Source organism: Gossypium raimondii, chromosome 10 (genome assembly GCF_025698545.1).
Source record: "Gossypium raimondii isolate GPD5lz chromosome 10, ASM2569854v1, whole genome shotgun sequence".
Classification (NCBI taxonomy): Eukaryota; Viridiplantae; Streptophyta; class Magnoliopsida; order Malvales; family Malvaceae; genus Gossypium; species Gossypium raimondii.
The window spans coordinates 37050629-37061720 of record NC_068574.1 but is presented as its reverse complement, the minus strand read 5'-3'; the positions used below and the strand labels follow the sequence as shown (position 1 = coordinate 37061720).

The 11092-nt window shown below is 36.5% G+C and overlaps 1 non-coding gene across 1 annotated transcript; it reads right to left on the bottom strand.

The window, feature by feature from the left end:
- Positions 1 to 7027: 7027 nt before the first annotated feature.
- LOC128034308 (small nucleolar RNA R71) lies at positions 7028 to 7134 on the bottom strand. Its single transcript, XR_008190437.1, has one exon. It is a non-coding gene; the product is annotated as a small nucleolar RNA R71 (small nucleolar RNA).
- Positions 7135 to 11092: the final 3958 nt, after the last annotated feature.

Genomic DNA, 11092 nt, shown 5'->3' with positions numbered 1-11092 from the left:
AATATTTTATAACATATAACAACAACCCAAAACATTCCAATATACAAATGATTAGCTTGTAATACATAATCAAATTGATAACTTTTACCAATTTAATTAACTAACTCATCTTATTCCCTTGTAATTAAATGACTAATTCATACCTGAAACTTTTATACATTTCCATGAACGGACTTTATTTCATATTGCCCATTGAACCATTCGGAATTAAAAAGGATACGTGGATAGTCAGAAACTTGTACAATGCCAACGTCCCAGACGTGGTCTTACATGTAATCACATATCGATGCCACTGTCCCAGATAGGGTCTTACACTTAAACATAAGTCGATGCCAACGTCCCAGACGTGGTCTTACATGATAACACATATCAGAAATCCTATGTCATGACATATGTAACCTAACTATTCATAAGGTTCATACGGGGCTTACAGACGTCGGATCTCATTCGAATCAAACTCGAAAAGTAGCCACATCATAATACCATATTCGGCCATAGCCTAAATAACTCTCAAAAATTTAGTTCGGTAAATAACAATTACAATTTCATAATTATATCAACATTTAAAAGCTTACGGACTTACCTCGAATATCGCTGACTATTAGATCAGCTACTTGAGTATTTTTGATTTCCCCCGATCTAAATCCGATTTATTGGTTTCTTGATCTAAACATATTCAAATAAATTACATTCAAACATATTTTCATTCAATTCAGTCTAAGAACACATAAATGGGTAAATTACATTTTTACCCCTAATATTTCACATTTTTTTAATTTAGTCCTAATGACTCAAAATCACCAAAAACTCCAATACAAAACATATTAATCTTTAACATATCTGATAGGGGGTTGCGCATGGACCAAGATCGAGTTGTCAAGTCACGGGAAACTCCTATGATCACGCTAAACGCTTGGATCTGAAACGAAACAGAAAACTAAACTTAGAATCAATTAGATTTGAAACGAAAATACCCAAACAATAAAGGTTCAACCAAGAATCAAAAACACTTATGAATAACTATTCTTGGAAGATAAGAACACGGAATTGAATTCAAGAGAGATTCCAAACAGCCAAATCTGAAAAAAATAACACCAAAAGCAACAAATTAAACTCAAAGTCCAGCAAAACAAATTGAATCAGAGTTAGGATGATAGGACGGCAAGATCAATTAAAAAGAATGACTAAGAAACGTTTCTTGCTGCCAAGAAGGGTGCCGATCAGATTCTTGAAGAGTGTAATGGTTGGAAACACAACAAAGAGATCAAAACAAGTTAATCAATAGACCGGCACAAGCAGAAAAATTTAAAGAGAAATAAACAACAAGAAAAATAAAGAAAAGTCCTAATAAGACTTGAAATCGATAAAGATTTCACAGCTCCCTTCAAACGGCTCTAATCTCCCCCCAATATGGAACAATGGCAAGAAGAAGGCTGAAGATGGCTCCCACAGTAAAAAAGATTGCTAAAACTACTTCTAAAGAAAACTCAAGAGAAAATTCTTGGAGAAACTCAAAGAGAACTTTCACTCAAAAAAAAAATCTGACTTTAATGTATCATCAATGTGTTTTCAGAAGGTGGCCGGCCAAGCCTATTTATAGGCCTTCTAACTATTTTCCTAATCTTATTAGGAAACTAAAAAAAAACCTAATTAATAATTTAAAAGTGGAAATTCAGCCAAGGCTTTTAATGAGCTGCTTGGGCTGAATTTTTACATAGGAATTAAATCATAAAGTATAAAAATTAAAACTAGGTACTTAAAGAATAATTTTACAAATTGGGCCACTTTGACAATTTGGCTTGATTTTCAACTAAGTTTAATTTAAATTTCTTGATTGGGGCTTGGAACATCTTATTGGGCCTTGCCTTCAAGAACTTGGGCTTGTAATCCGTTTTCTACCAAAGTTGGTTCGTTGATGCTCGTAACTGAGATCCAATGCGCCTTAGCTGCAAGATTTAGTTTCTTGGACCAAGATTTCCAATATTTGAAATCTTGATTTTCTTGATTCTTGAAATCGCTCAAAACAGCAAAATTGGACCAAGATTCGGTTTCTTGATTTTCTTGAAAACAAGAAAGTGAATCTTGATTTTATTTTTCCTTCGTGTACGCATCTAAGGCCTTGCTAATAAATTCTTGAATGGTTCCATTTAGTTTTGAACGCATTTGTCTGGCCTTTGACCTCGTTATTGGGCCTTGTGGTAATTTGAGCCCATCATGTTCTTAAGCTTGAGTTGGGCCTTTGTGACTTGTATCAGCCCATCACGTTCTTGAGCTTGAGTTGGGCCTTTGTGACTCGTATCAATATCTTTCATTTTCCATCAACAACTATCAAAAAGCTCAAGCACTCATCAATGGCAAAACACAAAATCATCATCAATTCAGAAAATTAATACACGGGTTTTGAAGTATTCAAAGCAACGATCACAAAAACGTAAAAATTATCAAAAACTAAAATCAAACTAACCTTGAATTGAAATCCCTAAGATGGCCGAATATTAAAGCTTGAAGAACAAAGTTTCATTCTTTTGTTTTCGGTGGAAAGAAAGAAAAAAAATGAAGAAAATGACTTTATTTTATAATATTTATGATATAATATACATTATTATTCTTTTACTATTTTAACCTTTGTAAAATAATATTTAAAACATATAATGCATGGCTTTTTAGCCTTCTTACCGTCCACTATCTTTTAAATGGGCTTATTGCCCTTTAAGGACTTCAAGTTAAAAAGCCATTACCAAATAGGTGCTTTACATTTTAACTAACAACTTTTACATTTTATGCAATTTAGTACTTTTATCAAATTAAACACACAAACAGCCAAATAAATTTACGAAATTCTCACACAATCAAATTCAAATATCACAGACAAAGAAAAAAATATTAAAATATTTTTCAGACTCGGATGTGTGGTCCCAAAACCACTATTTCAATTAGGGTGAAAATTGGGCTGTTACAACCCCCACCTGTTCCCCAATCGATCGCTATTATTCCTCTAGGTTTAGAACCTTTGCGAGTTAACAAGTCGCCTGTTGATAAAATTTGTAAATATGGGGTTGAAGAATTTAGAGCCACTGCTAAAGATGGTCTTGAGAGAGCGAAATTCTGGTTAGAAAACACGATTGGGGTTTTCGACGAATTGTCTTGTTCACCGACAGAATGTTAAATGTGCTGTATCTTTGGTGAAAGACTCAACTTACCATTGGTGGAACACGCTGATTTTAGTCGTGTCGAGAGAGCGTATAAGTTAGGAATTCTTCCAAACCGAGTTCCGAAAGAAATACATAAGTCAGAGATTTCTTGATCAGAAACGCAAGGAATATTTTAAGCTTAAATAGGGCTATATGTCAGTGTCAGAATACGAACGAGAGTTTGTCAGATTGAGTCAATATGCCCAGGAATGCATTCCAACTGAGATTTCTATGTGTAAACGGTTCAAGGAACGGTTCAAGGAAGGTTCTTGAATTGAAAGAATTTGTTGTTTTAATTGATCCGACACATAAACCCGAGGAGCTTAGCAAAGAGAAAAAAAAATTCGATTTTGAAGCTAGAGATTTGATAAAGAGATCAATTGGAAAGTCATATCAGTCATGGGTAAAGAGATCGAAAGAACATCACAACTGTTCTACAGCTTTAGTGGGATATTCCAGTAGAGACAGAGGTAATTGACGTTTGAGTCCAAAGCCTCAGGCTACATCTGTAGCGAGTGTGGGTAGTGTCAGAGACAACAAGCCTGAATGTAAGCGCTATAAAAGACAACATTTTGGTGAATATAGATTAAAATATGGAGCATGTTTCAGGTGTGGTTCTTTTGAACATTATCTTAGAGATTGCCCAAAGAAGTCAGAGAAAGAAAAAGTTTAGACTATACGACCAAGCAACACTGCTGTAAGAGGTAGACCACCTCGTAATCCTGGAAATGTGAGTAATAGCCGTGGTGGAACAAAAGAATCTACTGTGATATCTGAGGTACGAGCACCAGCTAGAGCTTACGCTATCCGTGCGTGAGAGGAAGTTTCTGCGCTAGATGTCATTACTGGTACTTTCTCTATCTTTGATACTGATGTTACTGCTTTGATTGATTAAGGATCAACCCATTCGTATGTATACACGAATTTAGTATAAAGTAAGAATTTATCTGCTGAGTCCATTGAATTCGTGGTTAAAGTGTTAAACCCCCTATGTCAGTTTGTGCTAGTTGATAAGGTTTGCAAGAACTGTCGTTTGATGATTCGAGGTTACGATTTTTCAACTGATTTTATGCTACTGCGATTTGATGAGTTTGACGTGATTTTGGACATAGATTGGATGACTCTGCATGATGCTATTGTAAACTGTAGACAAAAGCTTATTGTATTAAAATGTCAGAACGATGAGAAGCTTCAGATTGAATCAGATAGTTTGACTGGGTTGCCTATTGTTTTTTCAACTATGTCAGCATAGAGATATGTGAGAAAAGACTGTGTTGCATATCTTGCGTATATTTTTTATTCTAAAGTTTTTGAGTTGAAGATATAATTAGTGCCGGTGGTTTGTGAGTATCCTGATGTGTTTCCAGAGGAGTTACTGGAAACACAAAAATTTATGTGTTTTTACATTCCCTTTTTAACTTAAAATCATGCTATTTCGGTTAAATTCTTGTCAAAAAATAATTAAATATTATAAAATAATTAAATGATGTTAAAAATGTAAACATGATGAATTTTATAGTTAATTTTGATTAATTTTGACTATTTTCAACAGATTCGCACAAAGGGCGAAAATTGGCTAGACAGAAAATGCTCGAAGAATAAAATCGAGAAGCAATTTGAAGCATCGAGGAAAATTTATTTCCAGCCTAATATGGTCCAAAAATGTGTGTTAATTCATAATATAATTAATTTTAATTTATTCCCAATTTAATTTATGCTAAATAAATTGTTATTAATTAATTACGGAAAAAAAGGTCCAGTTGAACCGAATCTTGTGAACCGAACCAGCCACCAATTGGGCTGCCCAAAACCGTCCATATGCTGACCCAATCATAATTTTAGCTGACTAAATAAGCTTGCAAAGAAGCTCTTGAAGAATTTTCAACCTTGCATTGAAACCCCTCCAAAAAATGTGGCTTTGTGGATTTGCCCTAGGCTATTTTTAGCAAAGTTGAATCCCTCAACTTTGCCATGTGTGTGGCCGGCTAGGGGGGTCTCATTGGCTGATGGAATTTTCTATTTTTAGCAGCCACAATTAGCTATAAAATCCACCCCTTTCTGATCATTCAACTCATCCCACACACTCTCATTCTCTCTTCTCCTCTCTCACTTTCTCTCAACTTTTCCTTCCCATTTTCCCTTTTGTTCAAGTGCCGATTTCTTCCCTTGGGAAAGAGGTGCTCATCAGCCATTGTTTAGTAGCAATTAAAGTTTTCATAAGCCACCTTGATAGCCAAGGACAACGGAGAATGAAGAACGGAGAAATCAGTCAAGCCACAGAGAAACACTGGATTTGCTTCTTGTTCCCTATCTCTTTAAATTTCGTTGTTGTTTTGACAAACATGTTTATGAATATTTATGCTATTGAAATGGTTATTTTAATCAATCTAGCTTGAATTTAATTCGTGTTGGGTTGATTATATTTTTTCTGCTTGAGTTATTGAAATTGTGTTTGTGCTGTTATAGGCCTCGGTAAGATGCTTGATTAAGTAAAATCATGCCTAAGTTATTCTTGCAATATTAAATGTTAGATAAATAATGAATTAATTATTAAATAGTATTGAAATTGTAATTAATCAATGAATGTTTATTGTTCAAAGGTAGCTGAAGTTAATTTAGCATTGTATTTGGCGATACATATGCCTTGCATAACTTGCAAGATTATTGTGATTAAACTATTTCAAGGTAGAAATACTCTGTTACCTCACTTGATCTTTTATATGCTTGTGAATATTGATTAATCGCTTGGATTGACATTGGAAAATGTTCAAGAGATTGATTAATTTAATAAGTATGTATGAGCAGTTGTTAGAAAATTACCGAGTTGCCGTAAATTTCTTTGTAGCAGTATAAACATAAGTTTAATAATTCTAAATTAAAGGAATGTAATTAATCCAACACAATTATATCAGCTTGATTAAACCTTATTTGAAATCGTGCATTAGAACCTTTTTATTTTTAAATTTTTTTACTTAGTTTTTAACCCTTAGTTTTTAATCATCTTTAAACCATAATATTTTCCATCACCAAAGTGTTTTAACATTAATTTCATAAATATTCCTTTTTACAGTCCTTGTGGGTACGATAACTCGACATTTACTTGTCACTTTATTACTTGTTGCAATTGTGTACACTTGCACATTTTCGTCGTTCCAAGTTTTTGGCGCCGTTGCTGGGGACTATTTTAAAAAAAAAGCTATTATTTTTGAATCTGTTTTTACATTTTGGTTTATTTATTTTCCTGTTTAAATCTTTACTTACTTAATCTTTCTGTGATTATTTCAGGTGTTTATGAGTATTGACCAGATTATTGACTTACTCCCTGTGGACCCTGAAATAGAACTTACCTTTCGACTGCGAAGAAGACAAGTGAACCAGAGAAGGACTGAAGAGATAAACTTTGAGAATATGAGTCAAGAAAATGGAGCAAACCTTACTCAGAAACCTATCCTTATTGTTGATGATAGGGATAGAGCTTTTCGACAATATGTCGTGCTAGTATTTAATGATCTTAATCAGGGTATTAGGAGACCCGAAATCGAGGCACAACAATTCGAGTTGAAGCCAGTCATGTTCCAGATGCTTCAGACTGTGGGACAATTCAGTGGAATGCCTACTGAAGATCCTCATATTCACTTAAGACTATTTATGAAAGTGAACGATTCTTCAAGTTAGCCGAAGTACCCGAAGATGCATTACGACTGAAGCTGTTCCCATATTCGTTAAAGGACAGAGCTCGTGCCTAGTTGAACTTATTGCCACCGAACTCCATTTCTACATGGCAAGAGTTAGCTGAGAGATTCCTCATGAACTATTTCCCTCCGAGCAAGAATGCCAAGTTGAGGAATGAGATTATTGCCTTCCAACAAATGGATGATGAGTCTCTGTATGCGGCATAGGAAAGGTACAAAGAGTTATTACGAAAGTGCCCTCATCATGGAATCCCACATTGCATTCAACTTGAGACATTCTATAATAGTCTCAACGCTCACATGAGGATGGTAGTGGATGCCTCTGCTAATGGTGCTCTCCTTTCTAAGTCTTATAATGAGGCTTACGAAATTATTGAGAGGATTGCCAGCAACAATTATTAATGGCCAACCAATCGAGCAACGTCAGGAAGACGAGTCACTGGAATACATGAAGTGGACGCTCTAATTTCACTCGCATCTCAATTATCTTCAATATCCTCAATGCTTGAGAATCTTACCACTAATGGGTCTAATAGTTTTGTAGCCCAACCACCTAACCAATTTAAGAATATAGCCTGTGTGTATTGTGGAGAAGGACATTTGTTTGAAGAATATCCATCGAACCCCGAATCTGTATATTACATGGGTAACCAAAACCAAAACTGAGGGTGGCAAGGACTGCAATCCAACTTTTATAACTCATTGTGGCGAAATCACCCGAATTTTTCCTGGAGTAACCCAATAGCTTAGAGAATCTGTTGAAGGCATACATGGCGATAAACGATGCCACTCTAAGGAATTTGGAGAATCAAGTGGGCCAGCTTGCTACTGAACTCAGGAACCGAACACAAGGTGTTCTAGCTGAGTAGCGAAAAGATAGTAGAGCCCAACATTGTTGAAGTTGAAAAGGAGCTAGCTGACGCTCAAGATTCAGAAGAAGTTCAACCAAGTGTTGAAATTCCAGTTTCACCAGAACCAAAATCTGTAAAACCTGACAAAGTAACCTTAGGACCAGCTAATTCTGATCAACTAACAATGTCGTTAGATGCAGGATTACCGCCAAAGACGAATCAACCAAAATCAGTCCCAGTAATGAAACCACCACCACCTTACCCTCAAAGACTTCAGAAGCAGAAGCAGGAGATTCAATTCAAGAAGTTTCTTGACGTACTCAAGCAACTTCACATCAACATCCCGTTGGTTGAAGCACTTCAGCAAATGTCGAACTACGTCAAGTCTTCAGACTTGGAGAATTTGAGACGGTAGCTCTGACGAAGGAATGCAGTGCATATCTTCAAGACAAACTATCCCCAAAATTGAAAGATCTTAGATGTTTTACCATACCGTGCAACATTGGAGCAACATATTGTGGTAAAGAATTATGTGACTTAGGTGCAAGTATCAACTTGATGCCTATGTCAATATTTAGGAAGTTGGGGATAGGAGAAGTTAGACCAACTATAGTTACGCTTAAACTAGCAGATCGATCCTTAGTACATCCAGAAGGAAAAATCGAGGACGTATTGGTACATGTAGATAAGTTTATCTTTCCTGTTGACTTTGTAATTCTAGATTTTGAAGCAGACAAAGAAGTACCAATCATCCTAGGAAGGTCGTTCCTAGCAACTGGAAGGACCTTTAATGATGTTCAGAAGGGCGAGCTCACTATACGTGTTCAGGATGATCAGGTAACATTTAACGTCTTTAAGTCTATGTGATTTCCTGACACAATGGATGATTGCTCTGCAGTGTCCGATTTAGAGGATTTAATAGTAGAGAAGGAACTCAACTGTGTTGAGGACCCACTGGAAAGAATTTTGACATTTGGATCCTCCAAATGATCAAAGGGGATTTAATCCTCAATCCCGTTTTGAATCTTTGGAGTTAGAAAAGAGGCACTATTCCCAACCAAAAGCATCGATCAAGGAGCCACCTAAATTAGAACTCAAGGTATTACCTTCTCATTTAAAATACGTTTATTTAGGTAACGCTTCTACTCTGCCTGTGATTGTTTCAGCAGAATTGACCACTAAGCAGGAAGAGAAACTTATCTTAGTTCTGAAACAATTCAAGAAGGCCATCGGATGGACCATAGTCGATATTCGCGGTATTAGTCCATCTATATGCATGCACAAAATTATCTTGGAAGATGGAAAAAAGGGTTGATCGATGGACAACGGAGACTGAACCCCATCATGAAGGACTTAGTAAAAAAAGAGATCATCAAGTGGTTAGATGCGGGTATCATCTATCCCATCTCAGATGGTTTATGGGTAAGCCTAGTCCAGTGCATGCCAAAAATAGGAGGTATCACGGTCGTAGAGAATGAGAACAACGAGTTGATACCTACTAGAATGGTTACGGGATGGAGAATCTGGATCGATTACCGGGACCTAAACAAGGCGACTAGGAAAGATCACTTTCCGTTGCCGTTCTTGGACTTGATGCTGGATAGACTCGTAGGACGAAATTACTACTATTTTTTCGATGGATACTCAGGGTATAATTAGATTATAGTAGCACCGAAAGATCAACACAAAACGACTTTCACCTGCCCGTACGGTATGTTTGCATTTAGACGCATGCCATTTGGCTTATGTAATGCACCTGCTACATTTCAAAGATGTATGATGTCTATTTTTACTGACATGGTTGAGAAATATTTGGAAGTTTTTATGTATGATTTTTCAGTATTCGGAGATACTTACGATGATTGCTTAGCCAATCTAACTAAGGTACTAAGGCGATGTGGAGAAACGAATCTCGTACTCAACTAGGGCAATTGTCAATTTATGGTACGAGAAGGTGTTGTTCTAGGGCATTGGATAACGAGACATTGGATCGAGATAGACGTAGCAAAGGTAGACGTTATTGAGAAACTCCCACCTCCAACATCTGTAAAGGGTGTTAGGAGCGTGTTGGGCCACGCCGATTTTTATCGAAGATTTATCAAGGACTTCTCCAAAGTTACTAAACCCTTATGGAAATTATTGGAGAAGGACTCTATATTCAAGTTTGATGAGGAATTTGTAAAAGCCTTCAATTATTTGAAAAGTCGATTAGTCACGGCACCCATAATCGTCACACTAGACTGGGATTTGCCATTCGAATTGATGTGTGACGCAAGTGACTTCGCAATTGGAGCTGTCTTGGGCTAGTGAAGGAACAAAGTTTTTCATCCCATCTACTACGCAAGTCGAACCCTAACAGGAGCTCAATTGAATTATACGGTAACAGAAAAAGAGTTACTTGCTATTATGTTTGCTTTCAACAAGTTTTGATCTTATCTGGTAGGTACCAAAATGACTGTCTATACGGACCACTCGGTAATTAAGTATTTACTTGCGAAGAAAGATGCTAAGCCGAGGCTAATCTGATGGATACTTCTACTTCAAGAGTTCGATCTAGAAATTTAAGATCAAAAGGGAGTCGAAAATCAAGTAGCAGATCACTTGTCTAGATTGGAGCCACAAGAAGGGAATTCTCCTCTTACACCAATTTAGGAGACGTTTCCAGACGAACATATCCTGAAGGTAAATCATGTCCATAATACCCCTTGGTTTGCTGATATTGCTAACTATTTAGCTTGTGGTTTGATGCCGATTGATAAGACGTATCAACAAAGGAAAAAGTTTCTTCACGATGTGAAGTACTATTTTTGGGAAGAGCCATATGTCTTTAAAAAGTGTACAGATCAGATGATCAGGAGATGCGTGGCAGAAGATGAAATACCGAAGATTTTATACTGGTGTCACTCAGCTCCAAGTGGGGGACACTTCGGAGGTACACATATAGCGACCAAAGTATTGCAAGTCGGATTATTCTGGCTAACACTATTCAAGGATGCATATGCTTATGTGACGATCTGTGATCGATGTCAAAGGGTTTGAAATGTCACCAACAGAAATGAGATGCCTCGAACAAACATCATTGAGGTAGAGTTATTCGATGTATCGGGTATTGACTTTCTTGGTCCTTTTCCTCCGTCTTGCGGTCACAAGTATATACTAGTAGTAGTAGACTATGTGTCTAAGTGGGTCTAGGCTGAGGCATATCCAGCAAATGATGCTAAGGTTGTGATGAAGTTTCTGCAGAAGCATGTGTTCACAAGGTTTGGAACCCCAAGAGCTATCATCAGTGATGAAGGATCCTACTTTGTGAACAAGTGGTTAAAATGGTTATTAGACAAGCATTGAGTGAAACACAAGG